This window comes from Lepisosteus oculatus, chromosome 14 (genome assembly GCF_040954835.1).
Source record: "Lepisosteus oculatus isolate fLepOcu1 chromosome 14, fLepOcu1.hap2, whole genome shotgun sequence".
NCBI classification, from domain to species: domain Eukaryota; kingdom Metazoa; phylum Chordata; class Actinopteri; order Semionotiformes; family Lepisosteidae; genus Lepisosteus; species Lepisosteus oculatus.
Window position 1 is genome coordinate 9157202 of NC_090709.1, and position 18843 is coordinate 9176044.

General features: G+C 38.8%; 1 long non-coding RNA gene and 1 other non-coding gene across 4 annotated transcripts; one reads left to right on the forward strand and one right to left on the reverse strand.

Annotated features, from left to right (window-relative positions):
* Window positions 1–1604: 1604 nt before the first annotated feature.
* LOC138242924 (uncharacterized) lies at window positions 1605–13516 on the reverse strand. 3 transcript variants are annotated; one of them, XR_011191801.1, is made up of 4 exons: window positions 13027–13051; window positions 12432–12499; window positions 3229–3355; window positions 1605–1691 (listed from the first exon to the last, which is right to left on the reverse strand). It is a non-coding gene; the product is annotated as an uncharacterized lncRNA (long non-coding RNA). The 3 variants fall into 3 exon arrangements; XR_011191800.1 differs by lacking the exons at window positions 1605–1691; window positions 13027–13051 and adding an exon at window positions 13439–13516 and having other exon boundaries at window positions 3072–3355; XR_011191799.1 differs by lacking the exon at window positions 1605–1691 and having other exon boundaries at window positions 3072–3355.
* Window positions 8335–8406, forward strand: trnaa-ugc (transfer RNA alanine (anticodon UGC)). The gene has a single exon. It is a non-coding gene; the product is annotated as a tRNA-Ala (tRNA).
* Window positions 13517–18843: the final 5327 nt, after the last annotated feature.

An 18843-nucleotide genomic window follows, 5' to 3' on the forward strand; every position in this document is an offset into this window, starting at 1 on the left:
TGGAACACGGGTTTATTATTTTAACATACCTTTACATAATGGTAAATTTAAAAAAGAAACAGAAGAACCCTTATAAATTATAAATATCTCACCTTGATGATTTGTCTTCAGGATTCCACATAAAACAGCCCATAAAACAGTCCTGACTCTGCCAGTCTCACATCCTCACCAGACATGAGCTCTATGCTCTTGCAATCCCCGTCCTTCGGATGAGACGTAAAACCGAGGTCCTGACTCTCTGTGGTCATTAAGAATCCCAGGGTGTTTCTCGAAAAGAGTATTGGTGTAACCCCGGTGTCCTGGCCAAATTTCCAATTGGCCCTTACCAATCATGGTCTCCTAATAATCCCCATCTATGAATTGGCTCTGCTCTCCTCCCCACTGATAGCTGATGTGTGGTGAGCGTTCTGGCGCACTATGGCTGTCGTCGCATCATCCAGGTGGATGCTGCACATTGGTGGTGGGGGGGAGTCCCCATTACCTGTAAAGCGCTTTGAGTGGAGTGTCCAGAAAAGTGCTATATAAGTGTAAGCAATTATTATTAATTAATCCCCAACTTGCCCATTCCTCAGGTGATTCAACAAGTCCTTCCTGGCATGGAGTGAGACCTCGCTGATCTCCTCTGCTGAGGCTCATTTCATACACACCATCTTTAGGAGAAGAGGAAACTGGTCAAATGTCTTCAGGCAGGTCTTGCACACCAGAAGAATCCTCATGGGTCTCTTTTGAAAATAAATAACTTTTGTGTAAAGAAACAAGTCAAGACTGTTCCAGTTTCTTAACTGAGCCTTAATTTTCTCTCCAATAGCTTCACTGTATTGTTTATTGTATTTTTGTTATCAGAATTATACCTTGATCTAAAATAATGACTTTATAAAACAACTTAACTCTTACTTGGTCTTGGTTGCAGTCTTTCCAGTAGAAGCCATTGTAGACTTTAAGAACTACTGTGATAATTGGTCTGCCTGAGTGTCCTTCCCTAAGGTGTCCTTCTGTAATTTCCTCCCATGATGTTTCTTTGATCAGTTGGAAGCAAGCGTGAAAGCTTTCTCCCAGCGGGGAAGCTCAAGATCCTCTAGTTGTCATTACAGATTTTCCTCGTAGTGCTCTTCGAGGATCTGCAGTGTGGTGTGAAGCCAATTTTTGGCATTGCTTACCAGCTTCAAATATGTGAGTTTGGCTGGCTTGGGAGGTTTTATGAGGTGCTTGAGTTCCTCTGTCTTCCGTCACAGGCTGGCGGGTTCTCTGTTCTCCCATCCAAAAAAACGCTGTTTTGTAAATGGTAGACTGTTTGGATCATTTCGTAGATGATCCTGGTTCCTTGTTGGAAGGTATCCTGTCTGTTTGACATGTTTGGTTTGTGGCCGACAGAATGGAGGGTGACCATACAAGTAGCATGCGTTGTCAACTATAGGAAAGAAGAACAAAAGCTGGGAGAGGGGAGGAGGCAGGAGTGGTAGAGAGACAGAGAGGCCAGTTGGAGTCCAAGAGCTCTGTTTAGGATTGATATTGTTAATGGCATCAGTGACTGGGTTATTGTCCTCTACCGGAGAGGAGGAGCCGTCAGCAAAATGAGCTTTGAGCTGAATCCCGTGGTAAAAATGGTTGAGGTCAACTTGGGTTTGCTGGGTGTCCAGCTTCTTGGGGACTGGAACAAAACTGAGGCCTTTGCTAAGAAGAGATCGCTCATCCTGTGAAATGAAAAGGTCAGAGGGTATAGTAATGACAAGGTTGGGATTGGTTGAGCTGGTAGGGGTGTTATTGGGCTTTTTCTGTAGAAGATGATTGAGTTTTTTTTTTCCTTCTCTGAATGGCTCATATCGATCTATAAAGTAAAACTTCATATCCAAAATCCCAAGACTTATTAAACAAGTTGACAATTTTTTTTTTCTGTTCAACATTGGTTACCATCCCAGATTGGTCTGTGAAAAGTCTTTTTTTTTGGCACTTTCCTGTTGTGCTGCTCTACTTGTATTGTGAGTTCCGCATCAATAACCTGGAAACAAAATTATCTGAACAAGCTCTGACCAAATGGAATCGACCTCCCTTTCCAGTTCAGATCTGGGTGCAAGATGCCCTGTGTCCGTATCGAAGATCTTTTGCTTGCTAACTTTGGGGATAGCAGTACATGACCTGTGATTTCTGACTAAATTGCAGAAACAATTGACCAAGTTTTGAAATTATATTCACTGTTTAACTCTAGTGTTGTATGTGATTTGTATTTTTAGGAAAGATCTGTGACTCCATCAGTTCTTTAAGTCAATGATTATGGAAAGGACAGTACTCTCCATGTTAGGCATATTGAAACCAGTAGTTACCTGTGTTTCAGAGGAGAGTTATTCTGTAGAAAGGGATAAGAAACATTGCACATATACAATGCTCTGCAGTGTAGGGTGGGTGTTCACTTATTAGTGGTGCCTAGAATGCAAAAACATAAGAGGTTCCTCTTGAAAGAAACCAGGGTATTGGCTTCAACAACATGTCTGGATAGTTTGTTCCATATCCCCACAGCTCTTTGGCTGAAGAGCTTCTCCTTGTTCTGTTTTGAACCTGGTTCAGTCAGTATAGTATTGTGAAGAAGAATGCAGGAAAATGCATTTGTTTTTAGGTAGTTAGGTTTTGAAAATGTTTTAAATGAAGCACAGTCTTATGCAAATCCTCCAGCTGAGAGGCCTACATAAAGGACCCGGATAGTTTAAACTGTTTAATGTTCATCTGAAAACCATCTGTAGAATTTTTCAAATCTCACATAAAATGGTATTGGAATTAGGTTTTTAAATTCATATCTGTAACATGCAATATTCTGGTGCTCCGTCTCTGTGCTACAGAGTGCTTTTTGGAGTTTTTTTTGCAGCTATTTGCTTTGAAAATCCAGACATTTCTGGTTGTGAAATCATTCTTTAATATTATCCCTAACATCTTCCCCCACGTTTGTTTCAATATTATTGGACAAAAATTACACATACATGATGCGTCATATTTCTAGCTTAATGATGGTTGTGCAAACATGCAATAAGGAATAAAAACTGATTATCAATAACTGTTAGGGGTTTCATTTTTAATTGCTTGATTACAGTAGTAGAATACACTGAAAAATACAGAGTGTGAAGATTAACTTCCAAACGCATTATATTGAAACACTTCCAAAATCCATTTTTGTATTTTTCAAATCTGCTGTAGCACTACGTTTCTTGCTCACAAAACATTCCATGGTGATAGTATACATACCTAAACTATTCAGCACTACAGGCATTGTGAAATGTACATAACCAGGTGTCTTCATTCTTGGCCTTTCAAATTCTTCTGTTGAGAGGCACAATTCTTACAACCAGTTTTCACACCTGTCACACTGAAACTAGACAAAGCAAAATAAGTAATGATATTTCAATGAGTTGTGTTTAGGGAGATTCAAGTACTTGTAGCATACAGATGCAGCCATTCAAAATGCGTGGGCGATACCGCATTATTTTGCGGTGCGCTTTACGCAGTCTACCGCGAATTACCTTAAATTCTCCTATAATACCGCAAGTAAAATAATAGTATCCGGAATTTCCGCAAGGTGGAGCTAATAAAGCTCAACCTCTCATGTTTGAGCTGTCGCCATCAAAGTCTGTAACGAAGATATTACTAATAGTATTAATAATGAATGACCTTGGACAAGCTGTAAATAAAGTATTGCCCTGGTCCACATTCTTTTTTTCATTGACCGTCTTTGTAAAAGTAACACCACAGCATTTCGCAATCACGCATTTGTTTCCAATCATGCAAAGTACAGTAATTTTTGAGAATCGATTCACCATACCTTTCACATGCTCATAAAAGAGATTGATTTAGGAACATAAACATATTACCGTATGCAAACTGTACTGTATACAGTATGTATATGTATATTTAATGTCTTAACTGTGCCTGTTTAAGTATTGAATATTTATATGGAATTTTACCACTGAAGGGAAATCTTAGTGCCTGAGCATAAAAAGAATAGGAGCATACTGTAACGCGTGTGAAGGCCATAAACGATATTAATTTTGGAACTTAAACATACAGTATATGGCTGGTCTTGGTACTTTAAAGAAAAAATACACACCAGTATTCCATTTCTCCCTAAACATTTTAAGCATCGAAGTCTTTAACTAACGTGATACCGGAGTCAGCAAGCACACTTTTAGAATTTGATTAAAAGGGAATATAATATGGAATCGCGTATCTCAAGAAATTAATAACGATATGATTATATTCGTGTACTGCGACAGGGCTGTGTAGGGCTGTTTCGCCTCCCTCTTCATGTGACTTCCCTTGTAGCCCACCGGTCTACGTGCCTGATTACCAGCTCACAGGTTGTGTGTTCAAATCCAGCTGGTGCTGGACTTTTCTTTTAACAAACATTTCGTCGAAAAAATAGAATAGCAATATTATGGACAATCAATTGACTTTTATATTTCAAAATATCACAACATGATCGATTCTAAGTCATTTTTGATAACAATGAATAGTCACCTTCTTCCCTTCTGACAACGGTCCCTGCTTCTGCTTCCTGCTTCTATTGTGTGTGTGTGTGTGTAATAGAGTAAATTTTTATAGAGAAATGGAGGCTGGACAGTATGCGTTACAATATAAACATTTATATTGATTTAAATTGTGTTTTGATTTAAATCGCAAGCGCGTGTTTAATTATATGTGTTTTTTTAATCATAATCAGACTAATGCAACATAAATTGATACAGTATCTTTGTCTTCTAAGTATCTTAATAAACTTTCAGCATTTAGATTTATTTTTCTTGTGATTTTGGGATCAAACGTGGAAGGATTAGATTGTAATCGTTTTTATTTTTCAAATACCTTTTAGAAAAGTGTTATCTATACCTGCCCAGACTGTACGCCTTCCTAAACCCCGCCCTGACCACTTTCACTCCTGTCCTGCTCTTCCCCGCGCACCCCAGCCGGGCGCTCTTCGGCCTCTGCCCGGTACGAATGTATATTTTGATATTTACACCCGGCGCGGCACTGAGGGAGCATCTGCATTTATAACTTAGTTTTTAAAATTAGTCAAGCAATATAAAGCATCTCCTTTTACTTTTAAGTCCCTTACATACATTGAGCACAGCTTTCTCACCACTTAAGATTACTTTTTGATACCATCCTTACACAAAGCAGAAACTTTCCGATGACATACAGTACAAGTGGAAAGATTACAGATTTTAATCGTCTTTAATTTTGTTACGTTATACGTTTTAGGAACGTTTCATCTAAACAAACACCACAAAACTATTCTCGATTGTATTTCTGAATGTTATGTTACACCTACAGTAGTTCACTGCTTTAAATACATCGAATTAAGAAAGTTAGGTGTAGCACTTTAGATCTTTTTTTCTGAACCAGGGTAAATCTGATCATGTTTCTCTATAACAATAATAAAAAACTTTATTTTACATATCACCTTTAAAAGTGGCATCTCAAAGCAATACAGTAGATGGAAAAACAGTTAAAAGGGACCAAAGTAAATACCAGACAAACGCAAACGCGTTTTTAATAAAATGCTTTTATTCATTCAGCAGAGAGTGAGAGGGACATCCAGCAGAGAGAGACACACACACCGGTTTCCATTGACAAAAGTAATTGTTTTTTTTTCAATTCCTCTTGTCTAACAGGAATGTTTTGTTTGTGGACAGACTGTTAGACTAGAGGAAAAGAGCGCCTCCTTCTACGAAGCATTTCGTTGATCTGATCACAAATTCTTTTCCAGCCGCACGAAGTAAGGATTGAGAATCTCCGATCACCATGCTACTAATGGTTTCCCGGAGATTGCAAGGCAAGGCACTTTTGCCTCTGGACCCTCTGGATTTATGCTATATTCACATGTACGGCTAGAATGTTCATTGTCTTCCAATGAAAGGCAGGTGCCTTTTGCCGAAGTCGGGAGACATTAGAGGCTTGCCACACCCGGACTGTTAAACCAACGCATTAGCACGTCAAAGCCCATTGAGGACCCGGGTGCAATAGTTGTTTTGTCCCTTGATTTACTGATCTGCATTAATTATGGAAATCGAGTTCCTGCTCTTTGCAGACGACCTGGTCCCACTGTCGCTCACAGAACAGAGGCTGCACCAGAACCTGGCACTGCTGGAGCAGCACTGTCAGACCTGGGCGCCGACAGTCAATCTGGACAAGACCAGAGTTATGGTTTTCCAGAAAAAAAGCCAGACCTCAGGGAAACAGGTACAAATTCACACTTAACAACACATTAACACTTAACAACAGGGACAAATTCAATCACAGACCATGTGACATGGGAGTCAAGAACCTAACCCACAGCGCCACCAGCACGGTCACATGCTGAGAGCTGAAAAAGCACTACAGAAACATTATCGACAGACAATGTACAGATTTGATAAAGCTATAAAATAATGTAATTAGGCACAGAACAAGTTTACAGCACAGTACAATAATAAATGCTGACCATGACTTTAGAAGCATAAATTACCTTACACTCAATTTAAACACAAGCTGTCTTTAGCCCTCTAAGCTGGTTCATACAGAAATGTAGAGAACCAGGCTCAGAACACACAGCTTCATTAGCGAATACATATGCAGGACAACTAGAGAAGACGTTTTACAGAGGATGGATTTTTAGAAACATCCCATCAGTGACATCACTGAAGTCAACTCCTAGGTACCTGTTGTGTGGATAGTTTCACAAGAATCAGACAAAGGTTTAAGCATCGCTTGTTCTAGATAAAACTGCAAAAAAAAACAACCCATAATGTACTTCTTTGCGGCTCTGTTTGCCCAAATCATATATTCACAACGTGAAATTAGAAAATAATATTACGTAACCAAAATCCGCAATATGGAAACAGAACCTGTGTAATTGTTGACAGATGATGTACTCGTAACATTTTTACAAGACGAACTACAACATTTAAAAAATGACTTGTATGTACTTGATATCTCTAATCAATCCACTGCACTGAATTAAAACAAAACGAAAACTAAAATGCCCTGGGCATACAGTTTCGCGCTTCTTATCAGTTGCTCAAAAGTAATTTGACTGTATGAAATGTATAATATAAACCTAGAAACATATACGTGAGCAGTATTTATGTAGTATCGGTGTCAAGACATACCTCTCAAATACTGTAGATCAAGTTAAAAATATCTCAAGACCGATTCTGGTCATAATGAAACCATGTTTCGTGTATGTTTTCTTTAAAGTACCGAGACCAGCCATATACTGTATGTTTATGTTCCAAAATTAATATCGTTTATGGCCTTCACACGCGTTGCAATATGCTCCTATTCTTTTTATGCTCAACTACTAAGATTTCCCTTCAGTGGTAAAATTCCATATGAATATTCAATACTACAACGGGCACAGTAAAGACGTTTACTGTAAATCTTTCTACGACAGACCAACGGACCACGAGTGCCCCTGTCGGTCAACCAATCACATACCGCGGTACCCCGCGTCATCTTGCGTCACGATGCGCGACGCCGTAGCCAATTACCTCCGGTTCGTGTCTGTACCGCGCACTTTGAATCGCTGCATCTGTACTTTATACACAGAGCAATTGTATATACAAAGCAATTGTTTTATAAAAACGCTACAGGCGTGCCAAAACCGTTTTCGAACTTCAAGCTAACTTTACCCCGGTCAAAGTGATGAAGACACAGACATTCAATGAAAACGAATTTGATTCACTCAAGGCTCCGCTCTTTTGTTGTGATGTCATTTTAATTAATGTTAGCTGTGATTAGGTGTCGTTTTTGTCTCTTTTAACTTAAGAGTTAAAGAGTTTAAGAGTCTGCTCCTTTCTTCCTAGTATAGAAATAACATGTTCCATGTTTACAACCACCACTATAAATTATTTGTTCAGCTCTAATGCCTGTCTGCGTTGACAAGGCATCTCAAAATGACATATTTAAATAAGACCACGATCCTTCCTGTTACCATTCCTGTGGTTGGAGCATTGTTTCGCCCTTTTTCGTTCTTCTACAATATTTACAGACAGGGCTTTATCACTGGAGTTGTACAGAAGAAGTGTGCATCGGTCCATGAAAATCATCAGTACTGCTGTTGTTCTATGCGTAGTTTAACCGAGAGCACTTAAAAGATGCAAAAAGCTTTCAAAGAAAACAGAATTGAAAGACAGTAGAGTAAGGAGGTAAAAAAGCACTCCCCCGTCGAGGAATTAACCACCGTCGCCCGTGTGACTGGATATAAAAATAACTGATTCGTTTTTGCCCAGTCTCTGGAAGCTTCAATGCGATTATTTTTCCTTCCTTATTTCTTCATTCCCATGAATTTACAGGCATTCTCCGTAAGCACACATGACTGGGGATGTAGCCCAGTGGTAGAGTGCGTGCTTTGCATGTATGAGGTCCCGGGTTCAATCCCTGGCATCTCCACGTGCTTTATATTATTGTGCTCACATCGCAATCTTCTGTTGAATGAGAACTCTTTGTCGGTGTTCATAGAGAGCCAGGTTTACACAATTAAGTTCAGTCACACACGAAGTGCTACAGTGTTGCTCTGCTGTTTTAGATGTACCTCCAAAGCATTTAGTTCTGTTAACTACAACAAATGATTTGTACAAATTTAACGTCATATTCAGGAAATCCAGAGAACGTCTCCACACTTGTCGTGGCTGTTGCAGAAAACACCTGTTGAATCTCACCCGGGATTTCCTGAGAAATCATTCAGCGAGCGAGTCCTACTTCTGGACTCCGCACTGAGCTGAAAGCTGCACAAACTCCTCACTGCGTGCCTGTACTGTTACAGGTGCTCTCGTGTAGGTGTGGAGCACAGCCATAAGGACACTTTGAACTTTTTCCGTATGTGAAGGAAAAGGCAAAAGAGCATGAATAGTATTAATCGTTTAAAATATCCATGGTACAACTCGAGAAAGTACTGAAGGACTAAACAACGACTTTTGATGATTACAAGAGATTCAAGAAACACAACCATCCACACACGGGCTTGGATCCTGAACGCTTAAGTTAAGACAAAGCGAAGGATATGAACTGTAAACTCTCTTCACGTCTTACCGTTTGTGAAATAAAAAAAATTCTTACTTTCTTAATAATTTCTTACTGCTGATAGACGATTTATTGCATTTTAACAAAATCACAATTACAAACATTTTGGGTTAAACTGTTATTCACACACTCTAACGAAGATAAACGTTAGTGTCTTCCGGTGTGTGAGCCCATTTCTAATAAGAATAAAAAATAAGTTATATAAATTGAATTGTTCTACTTTTTATACTTACATAGTCTTATTAATATTTCAGTTAAATATTTTCTTCTGTAGTAATACTAGTCTCGATTTACAATTTTTGGACATTGTGCATCTTAAATAATTTTGTTATTAGTTTCGGTTTTGGAAAATCGCGCCCAGAAGCTACCAAAACTGATAATGTTCACAAGATGTGTAATGCAATAGCAGCCTTCTGGGTGAAATACAAAAAGTATTTCTTGGTATGAATCCTAGCTCATTTATAGGCGGCATTCTAGGACTTCTCGCTTCAGAAATCCTGTCAACGCATCGTACGTTTCTACTCCATCAATATCAGCAGTGTTATCACTACCAAACGCTAAGAATAGATCCTGGCAATACTTCATGAGATCTTCTTTGGAAAATTGTTTATTTTATTTTTTAAAAATATTTTCAATAACATCCAAAAAGTCGAAAGTTTCAATTGCATGCAACTGATGAGATCTCTCTTCGATGGAAGTTATAAGTACATCCAAAACACGTTTCTTGTGGATCCAGAAGAGGATCATTATGAGGCTCAAAACATGCCTGTCTCTTCTTTTTTTGAGGACGAATTGATTATTCAGGTGTAATCATTGGTTCAAAACCCAAACATCTGCTCTTGCTGTTGTTTCTTTGATAGTTTCTTCAAATCCTTCAATTGATCTTCGATATCGAGGGATAATATCATACAAGTTGTGGTTTTCTTTTAATCACCAATTTTATTAAAATTTCACCTTCTTTTACAGATGTCTTGCATGTATCACAAGATATAACAGTCCCCTTGCGTCCTCAGGTAAAATGTTTTAAAAAGTACAACAAAAGTACAATATACTAAACAGCATTTATGGTTACATGTATATTAAAATGAAGGTACATATACCGAGATATTAAAATACAATTGTACAGTCCAAACCTAATAATGCTTGTGAAGTTCTCCACCAAATCTGCACTGTAATTTTGAAGTATGATAGCTGAGAATGCAAGGTGAGTATGAAATTCAAATTAATTTCTTGGAAGCTGCTGATGTTGGTCGTTATTGAGCATTCCAGATCATATTCACTTAAGTACTAAATTGATTACTTCTTGTAGCTTGAAACGTGCACAATATTTGCATTTCTTGCAAATATCAAGATGTTTTAGGTGTCACTGAGAACAATAATCGAGTTTGAGCAGATATTATGCTTACATGGGAATCACAAGACGTGCTCCTCTAGGTGGGCTTGAACTACCAATCTTCCGTTTAAGAGAAAGAGTAACAAGAACCAATGTTTTGCCAAGTAATTTGAAGACCTAGATAAAGAAACGTGGTGCAGAATGAAGAAGCACGGACAGGGTTTGAACCCTCATAGCCCAGATGTTCACCTACTATACAATGTTAATGGAGGCATACATGTTTACATGGGATAGTTACTCCTGCTCCCAAACCAATATGCTGCAGTGATATATGATAATGGTTCTGTCACTGCCTGTGAGCCATGTGTTTCAGCTGTCAGCCTACTATACCATGTTCAACCAACGCTAGTAATATCACTGTTGTAATGTAGGAGCAAGAGAGGTGCAGTCGGTAGAGCTGGTTACCCTTAAGTTCAGAATTGTGGATTCAATGGTCATTTGTGTCCTTTCTGATCCCTCTAATCTTTTAGTAGGACAGTGCAAGCAGGACGTGATAGCATACAGTGACAACCCAATGTCCCCAATGTGCTTTGTGTAATTTGGCTTTCTTACCACTTTGGGGCTCGATTCAGATATCGTTGTTAAAGCAAGGGGCGAGCAACGGCTTTCCTAAATCAAGGTTGGTCTGCTCACAAGTAAATATAAACACTTGAGCGTTTACTGTTTGAAGACCGCACTTTGTCAAAAATACTGCGGTTTCTTAATTTCACATAATGGTATTTAGATGGGGCAAAGTAGTGTAGCCCTTCTGCAACTTTGACTAGCGTTTGTTATTCGGTTTTGAGGTTTGAGGAGCGTAATGCAAATCGAGCTGGTGAATAGAAAATGAAACAGGAATCATTTCTTGGGCTAAGAAATCCAAGAAGCATGGAAACCCGTGGATTTTAACAGTACAGAACACTCACAAATAGCAGTGTTGCTGCTTTTATATTTCGGTCTTTGACTTTTGAATGCATACCTAACCGGAAATCTTTCTTCACTTACAGACAGCTCAAAAAGTTCTTAAGGCAGAAATCGGAGCCCATCTAAAAGTTCCTTTCTGCTAATCACAATTATCACAAGGAAATCACATTTTCCTGCCCATCATGTTCTTGAAAAGTGGTTTCTCTGTTTTCCTCCTATTGTCATTGTCAGCACAATAAGAGAGGAACAATGCACAAAAAAATAAAAAAGTAGCTGTCAGAAGTGGGATTTAATCCCATTTTTCCATTTGGAGACCAGAACACCCAACCAAGATGAAAGACATCAGTTCTCAAGTCTGACACCTTAGACCACTCAGCCATCCTGACAAGTGATGACAAAACCTGTGCTGAATTCACCAGTAGTTCACTAAACTGAGTTTCTTCCTTGAACAGATTTGCTTGTCTACAGAGTAAATTGCAAAGTCCAGGTGTGCAAAGCTCATGGAGACTTATTCACAAACACTTACTGCTGTAATAAATGCAAAAGGATCTTCCACAAAGTATTGGTTGGGGGGGTTCACCAGGGTGTTGTAGGTTTATTAGTTTCAATTATTTTTCCAAAATTTTTCTCTTGAATTTTGTTGGTTGCAAGGTCACATTAAGGATGGAAAGACATCTGACATGATTTATCTTGATTTCTGGGTTAACATCACAAAAACCTGCAATTTCAATAAGGGTGTGTAGACTTTTTATATCCACTGTACAGTCACTTCCTTTGTTAAGCACCATGGGGCAACCTAGTTATTGTGAAAAGCGCTATATAAAAATAAATTTAATTTAATTTAATTAATCCAGAGCATCAAGGCACTTTACAAAACATGCATAGAAAAGTAGAGTATAAATGTGTAAAACCGTAGTTTCTGAAGTAACTGTTTGGATAATCCAACTGCCACTGTTGTTACTGCTTCTGCTGCTAATACTACTACTGTTACTACTACTACCACCATGACTTCAGATTCTAATACTAATTCTGATACTAATACTCCTGCTACTACTACTGCTGTCATTACTAGTAATAGTGATAAAAACAGGGCACTCACAGATCTGTGGATGTGGGTCTGGACTCTAGAAAGTGATTCCATTCGCAAACAGCTCTGGACCTCAACACCTGTTGATGGGTCACTTCTGTCAGAAACACCAGTGGAGCCCAAGCCCACCTAAACACACACTCACACACACTGACAGATATACACCCACACACTCACACACATTATCACACACTGACAGACACACATCCAAACACTCACACACAGACACACACATAGACACTACGAATACTTATAGACACACATCCACACACTCACAAACACTGACAGACACCACACACTCCTCACAAACACCACACACTCACAAACACATACGCTCATAACTACAAATACACTATAAATAACACTAATACAAATAACAATTATATCGCAACAGTAACACTATCACTAAGACTTACACTATCATTATCACTAACACTGACACAAAATACTACTACACTTATAATACTAATAATAACAGTAATGTTATCACTAAAACTAACATGACTACTAGTGTAAATAGTCTAACCTTATCTCTATAATTATCACTAATATTAACAGGAATACTACCATTAAAACAATCAGTAGCACTATCATCATTAATACTCACATGAACACTAGCATTAATGTTAAAACTACCGATTGTACTCACACTAATATTAACATGAAGACAATATAAGTATTAGTTGCTGTCCGTGACGTCACACCGCTCTTTGTGACGAAGGCGAGACACCTAGCAGTGCACAGTGACGTTTCGCCTGTCGCCGTGGTTACCATAGGAATGATTTGTAAACAGTGGAAAAATGCATTTAAGCTTTTACTTACACAAATTTATCAACTTGGAATATAATTTTTAAGCTCTAGCATACAATTCCTAAACAATCATTTGAATAATAATTCTTTAATTTTCGATTGAACATTATTAACACTAAGGCGCTATTGAAATTGATCAATACAGGCTGTATTGACTGTTTTATAGATATTTAAAACAGGGTCAAAACGGGAACAGAATTAGTACTCACCAATCAGTGAAGTAAATCGATTATTCTACGGTTCTTCAGTTGAATTAATTGGTTGTCGATAGATAAGTGATCAATAAGTCTCCTCCGTGCGCTCTGCGCGCCTCCCGCTCTCTGATCCCGGCGCTCTGGCTGGTGTCTGTGACGTCACAGCGCTCATTCTGACAGAGCAGAGCGCGTCTCCGCTGGAGGAGACTCCTGTCCGTAGCCCGGGGGGCTTTTCTTACACATATAACATCTCCAAAAATAAAGGCGATTCATAACAGCTGGAAATGGAGAGCGACAAACCGAGGAATAAAATGTATTAAACAAAAAAAAATAGTTTACTTCGCAGACTAATGCGTTGTATAGCATACTCCCGTAGAGCAGAAGAGAAAGGGCACAAGTCCCTGTAAAAAACGCTTTTAAGCGTTTTACACGAATCTCCACAGAACAGAAGCCAGGAGGATCAGACTCCTGATCCTGGAGGTTGAAGAGCATCTCCTGGTTTTATTTCCACTCGAGCTTTGAGTTCCTCAGCCAGTTTGATGATTTAATTAACTGTATAACTGTGATCAGACTCTGTTTAACTGTATATTTATAAGACTCCGTGAGAGACGTGTGGGGGACGCTGTATCCCAGAGCTGGTGTGGAATAACACACAGACAGGTCTTCTGTGTGATCTGAGTCCCACTGCTCAGAGCTACAGACTGGTCAACTGGTCACTATTGTAGACAAGACCATCAGTCTGCTGCTGCTGATAATCATATTACACTTATAAGAGTAGCAATACTGCTGTTCATTAAATCAGTAAAAAATAATAATAAGAGATAATCACATATTGCTCAATTTTCAGTAAAACACTTCTGACAGAGGGTTGGAGGAGTGACTTACAGTAAAGACAATGAATCAGGGCAGTAATACTGAGGGGCTGGAGGTCCTGGAGAGGGTTAATAGAAGCTTCTTGCTTCTGCCCTGGAACAGAGCCCACAGCTGCCAGATCAGTGACCCCTGAGCCCAGTTCACAGAGAGGAGAACCAGGGGATCCTCTCTGTCTCTAAGAGGCTGTGAGGAAGGAGAAAACGGGGAGATGTGACCTGAGTCCAGGCTGTTCTGTCTGATATTATTCATGTAGCAGCACTGATTGTCTGAATGTCCTCTGGTTCTGGACTGTCAGGATAAAGAGAAGGATGAGCTTCTGTCTGTTCAGGAAGTAGGAGTCTGGGTAAAGTACTGAGGGACTCAGAGCTCTGTGTGTGAGTCTGAGCTGTGAATCTGACTGAGAGGAGATACTTTTTTATTCTGCCTCTGAGAAGTCTTTTCCTTTGCCAAGCAATGTAACATCCCCTTCAGATACTCTGCACAGTCTGTCAGAGTGAGAGAAGAGGAGAGAGAGATAGACAGATAAGAGCACACACTGCGAGAGAGACAGTGCAGGTGTTCAACCACACTGTGACCACAGGAGACAGGAGGCTTTTCTCAGCTGCTGGGGAGCTCAGTGCTCAAGGCCACTCAGGCTCAGAGGCTCTGGCAGCAATCAGGTCTGAGAGCTTCTCCTCATACTGACACTGGAGCTCTGAGAGTCAGCCTCCATTCTGACTGGAAAAGCACCTCCTGTTCAGCCCTGAGAAACACACTGAGAGAGCTGTGTAGGGAGAGGACCTGTCACCCTGTAGAGCTCTGAACACTGGACTCTCCTGTGTCTCCCTGTGCATCACTGGAGCTCTGAACACTGGGCTCTCCTGTGTCTCCCTGTACAGCAGTAGAGCTCTGAACACTGTGCTCTCCTGTGTCTCCCTGTGCAGCACTGGAGCTCTGAACACTGGACTCCCTGTGTGTCTCTCTGTACAGCTCAGATCTCAGCTGCCTCATCACACTGACACCCACAGCCTCACAGTACAGCCTGGTTTCCTGTGCTGGAAGAGCTCAGAGGAGCACAAACCACAGTCTCACTGCAGGGTCTGACCTGTAGCTCCAGTACAGCTCTGCCTTAAATCACTGCTGTATTAACAAGGACTGAACTTTTTTTATTTCATAATTTTGTTGCTTTTTCAAATTTGAAACTGACTCCTGCTCTGTGGCTCCTGCTGCTGCAGCTATTATGGTGAAGCTGTAACACAAGAACTCTGCTATATTGAACAGGAGAGTTTAAATACAGCATAACTGCTAATACTGCTAATAACTGCTAATACTACTACTGCTGCTGCCACTGATACTACTGCTACTACTACCTATCATAATAAGGAAGATGATGTGGGCTGTGCCTTCACACTGTTCAGCCCAGTGGTGTATCAGTGTATCAGTATCTGTTCAGCTCCACTGTGCTGTTAGAGAGTCTCAGTCATGCAGTCTGCTCCACGCAGAGAGACACTGGGGTCACAACGGGAGGGGCTGAACCATCTGTTTGGATTGTAGCTGCACAGAGACAGACTCAGGGTCTGAGGGACTCAACTGGAAGAGCTGCTGTCCACCAGGCTCAGTACAGAGGGGACAATCACTGCTGAGCTTTTCTTTCTTTTTCATTTAAATTATTGATCACAGTCACAGGACAGCCAGTTCTTATTCAGTCCACCTTCTCTCTGTATTCCTGTGCTGACCTGAATGACCGCACTGCCACCTTGAGCAATGGCTCTCCTCACACTACCGTTGAAGAGGACCAGAAGACATTACTGTCTGGAGACACAACAACTCTGTGAGTCACTGCAGGACACCAGTCACTAGACACTTCCTGATACAGAAAGCAGGAATTACAGGACCATATATGCATACTTAATTATCTTGATACTGATTTAAAAATATAATACTTGTCTACAATTTTTTTTAGTTTAGTATCTGATCTCTTCCTGCCCCTGCAGCACCTGCAGCCCTGCTGTCTGTATCTGTATCTGTGTTTCCTCCAGTGAGACACAGAGCTGCTCCTGTCTCTCCTCTCCTCCGCGCTGCTGGGAGTGTCTTCAGGGAGAGGAAACAGTGATGTGTCTCTGATATATATGGAGAAGACTGAAAGGGCCCTGTGTGATTGGCCATCCTGCCTGTGTGAGAGGTTCCTGCTGTCAGTCTGAAAAGGCAGTGCTGTGTGTGATTGGCGGGGCGGGGGGCTGTGTTGTTACTGGGGGTCTGGGGTGCGGAGCAGCAGCTCAGTTGCCCTGTGGGCTCAGGGGTGAAGACAGGGGTCTCAGCTGCACTCTGTCCTGATGACAATGGAAGGCTGCCTGTCCATCTCTCTCTCGCTGTCCTGGTGCTGCACAGCTCAGCCAGTAAGTGTTGAGTCTTCTTCTGTTCAGACACACAACAACTGAAATTAAAGTTTGGATGAAAAAAGGATAAAAAGTATTTTGAAATGAGATTGCCTTGAAAAATATTAATGTTCTATTATAACTTCTATAGAAAAATACGGGCTTAGATATGTTAATGTTTTATTTTAAATTCAGGTTTCTGGGTATTTGTCCAAATTTATTATAACTGCATTTTAGGGGTTCTATGAGTCAGGAAGAATTAATTGCTAGTGTTGAAAAGCTAATTCATGAATAATAATCTTACATCATCTGATTTTCTGACATAAAACAAAGTTTTAAATGAAAAACACAAATCTAAATTGAAAATGAGCTTGGGTTGAAAAATGTTAACATTCTTTTTAAAATTAAGCTTTCTGTGTAACAAAATTGTCATAATTGTTTATTTCTGAGTATGTGAATAATAAAAAAGTGCCTGAACAATTTTCATTTTTTTTAAAAAGCAGTACTAATAAAATAATTCCTTATAGCTCACACTTCAGTTGATATCTACTGTATAATTGTCTGTAAACATAATTTTAAGATGTTGCCATCAGTGTTATAAACATTCCTGAAGTATTACACACCCTGAGGACAGGGTTGGGGATACAGGACTGGGTTCTGTTACTTACAAGTTATCAATCTATAGCAGAGGCTGGTTATCATCGGACTTTATTGATACTTTCTAAAATATTTGATATATAAAATATATACTATCTATATAAGTATTTACAACTCCTAATCTGTCACCATTAAAAAAAATGTAAGCTATTTCTTAGACATAGAAAAAAATGAAGACAAAAAAGTATCTATAATAGTATAATATTGTGATTTGGAAATAACGAACACTGTGATTTTATTTTAGTATTTTTATTGTTATTTTATTAATTAAAATCAATATTTATTATTTTGTTATTACAGACTAATGTATGAATAGAAATCAGTGTGTTATTAATGACTGAAGTATCATTAAGACTGACATTTTATTATTAGGGAATGGTGTTTTCATAGAAATAATTAAAAGCCTGATGCATTAATAGAGGTAAGTGTATTGTTAAATACTAGTACATTTCTGAGACATATATTATTATTACAGTCTGATGTATTAATAGCATTGTGTAATTAAAGACTAGAATTTTATTGAGATTTTAATATTAAAATAATATTTTAATATTACAGAGTGATGTATTAATAGAAATATGTGTAATTATAGACCAAAGTATTATTGAGTCTGATAGACTGATAATTTATTATTACATACTGATATATTCATAGTGATAAGCGTGTTATTAACTAACAGGAGGATTATTGAGACACTGGTATTTTATTATTAAATACTAATGTATTAATAGGTATACAGTAAGTTTACACTGGATTTTTAATGGTGCCAATGTATCGCTTGTGTGTTCAGACAGTCCAGGTTTCTGTCATTAAGCCCTGTGAGATTCAGTTACCGTAAAACCATGTATTTAATTTTGGTGTTATAAGAAATGTTGTTCCATTATGATAGGTAATTATGGGTTACCCATCTGCAGTTTAAAGATATACAATTGGGTTCTGAAAATGTAAAACACTGAAGCCATAGGACAATTGGCTCTTGTAGTTTTTAAAGTGTTAAAATAAAATTGATGTTATCATTATCTGGTTCCTATAGACCAAGTTTGCTGTGTTTTGACATTGAGCAGGACAGGCTGATAATGGTTACATTCTGTATTGCTTTATCAAACAGAAAATGCAGAATTTAAGATCAATTGTGAGAATTATTATTATTATTATTGGGAAATATTGACTGAGGTGTAACAGCAATAATTTAACAGCTAAAGGACATTGTGACATTACAACAAGAATTTAAAAACTATAGGAAGTTGTGTTATGTTTATACAGGATTTGAGTGCTACTTCACAACTAAATTATTTGTTTTATGTTCTTAGTTGTTGTCTTAGTTACAAAATGATGGAATATTTGTTTGTATATTGTGAAGGTTTAATAAGATGTTTATTTGTTTATTGGAGGTATATAATCAAATACACATATTTAAGTATGGATAATACAAATTAAATTAATCATTACTTTATCACACAATAACACATAAACTAAGTCTTGAAATATTAAATAGGCAAGCACTTAGAGATTCATAACCCAGCAGTTGAGTTTTGA